General features: G+C 49.3%; 1 pseudogene; it reads right to left on the reverse strand.

Annotated features, from left to right (window-relative positions):
* Positions 1–469: 469 nt before the first annotated feature.
* On the reverse strand, positions 470–1,420 carry Gstp1-ps2 (glutathione S-transferase pi 1, pseudogene 2; annotated as a pseudogene).
* Positions 1,421–2,178: the final 758 nt, after the last annotated feature.

Here is a 2,178-nt window from a genome sequence, read left to right on the forward strand (position 1 = left end):
GCCACAGACCCATTTGGGAAATTGGTGACCCCGTTCCAAGCAACGTTAGACACCCAAGCCAATTAGAGGGATTCACAAAGCTCCAGAAACTCTGCAGGTAAAGTAATAAACCTCACTGGGTTTAAAAGAGATAAGTTCTCCAGTGCTTGGGCTGAGGGGGCTTGTCCCTGAGGCTCTACTTAAGGACCAGGGATTAACCACTGCGTCCTCCCAAGGTTTAGCATGGGGCGGAGGACCTGGCCCAGATATTCAGTCAGTTTGTCCAGCAGTGACAGCGGCATAGCTTACAGCATCCTTACGATTCAGTCAGCACTGGCGTGAGGGGGCAGCTAAGGAGAGACAATAGCAATAAAGTACTTGGTTTCCTGGTTTGTAGGTAGCTGTCAGGGCCAGACTGAGAACCCAGACTCAGTCAGCTTTTCGTCGTTGTAAGAACACACCCAGGTCGCCTAAGTTACATGGGGAAAACATTTATTTGGCTCATAGCTATAGAGCTTTGAAGGCATGGTGCCTGCATTAGCTCAGTCCTAGAGGACCCTTTGGAAGATGGCAGATGACCAAGGAGAAGTGCATGTTGGGGGGAAGAAGAGCATTGTTTGGCCAGCCCTGCTTTTTTTTTTTTTTTTTTTTTTGTCTTATAAACTTTATTAGTCTGGGAAAAGGGGGACAAGAAGAAGTTCTGGTCTCTTCGGTCCACTACTGTTTACCATTGCTGCTGATGGAACGGTTCACATGGTCAGGGGAGGACAGAAAGGCCTTGATCTTGGGCCGGGCACTGAGTCGAGCCACATAGGCAGAGAGCAGGGGAAGTTGTCCAGGCAGCCAGGGGCCAGCACTTGGTGGACCAGCAGCAGGTCCAGCAAGTTGTAATCGGCAAAGGCAATCTGGTCACCCACGATGAAAGCTTTGCCTCCCTGGTCTGGGATAGCAAGGTTTCAAAGGCTTCAGATGCCCAGGCAGGGCCTTCACATAGTCATCCTTACCATTCTCATAGTTAGTGTAGATGAAGGTACCATATTTGCAGCGAAGGTCGTCCACCCCATCACCTACCATATCCACCAGGGCGGCCTCCCTCTGGTCTTCCCCATAAAGCCCTAAAGAGCGGCCCAGGTACCTCAAGACAGCATTATATTGGTAAAGGGCAAAGTCTCCACCCTCAAACTTGGGGAGCTGCCCATACAGACAAGTGGGCTTGAGTGAGCCTTGAAGCCAGACATCTATGGTAACCACCTCCTCCTTCCAGCTCTGGCCCTGGTCAGCCAGCAGCATGCGCATGGCCTCACAGCGCCCTGGAACTGGGATGTAGACAATGGTGTATGGCGGCATAGCTGCTGGGTAGACAGAGGTGTGGACTCAGAGCTGCGTAGACGGTGAGGTATCTGGGACGCGGACGCCCGGCCCTGCTTTTTTAATAATAACTCTCTTAGGAAGAAATACCAAGGGGATCTTAGGAGATCTCAGTCGGTCACATAGCCCCATTTCAAGGCCCCACACTGCTTCCCAGTGAATATTCGCCTCTGGTGAAGGCACAGTTAGGCCACACCTATATAATCACAAGCACATGTGGATTGATGCTCACACATATTGAACACTTATTGCATGTCAGCTATGGAGCTGAATGACTTCCACGTCAGGCTCATTCTACAGAGGAAGGAACAGAGCTTTAGGACAGGTAGGCAACTTACCAAGGTAAATTGTGAAGCTGAGATTGAAATCCTAGCTATCTTCAGCTAATTTGTCTTCTGACTTTTTTTTTTTAATTAAAGAAAAAAGTTACCTTATGCATGTATGTATTTGTGTATGTATATATTTCTTTGTGTTTGCGTTTGTGTGTGTGTGTCACAGCTTCGGTGTGAAGGCAGGATTCTTCCTCCACATGGGATCAAAGGTCACCAGGCATAGTTACAAGTGCATTTACCCGCTGAGCCATTTCGCCACGTCTCCTCAGCAGGTAAAGAAATGCCTAAGAGACTGGAAGAGCTTGAAGGGGCTCAAGACCCCATATGAACAACAATGCCAAGCAACCAGAGCTTCCAGGGACTAAGCCACTACCTAAAGACTATACATGGACTGACCCTGGACTCTGACCCCATAGGTAGCAATGAAGAGCCTAGTAAGGGCACCAGTGGAAAAGGAAGCCCTTGGTCCTGCCAAGACTGAACCCACAGTGAACGTGAT

The sequence above is a fragment of the Rattus norvegicus genome, chromosome 10 (genome assembly GCF_036323735.1).
Source record: "Rattus norvegicus strain BN/NHsdMcwi chromosome 10, GRCr8, whole genome shotgun sequence".
NCBI classification, from domain to species: Eukaryota; Metazoa; Chordata; class Mammalia; order Rodentia; family Muridae; genus Rattus; species Rattus norvegicus.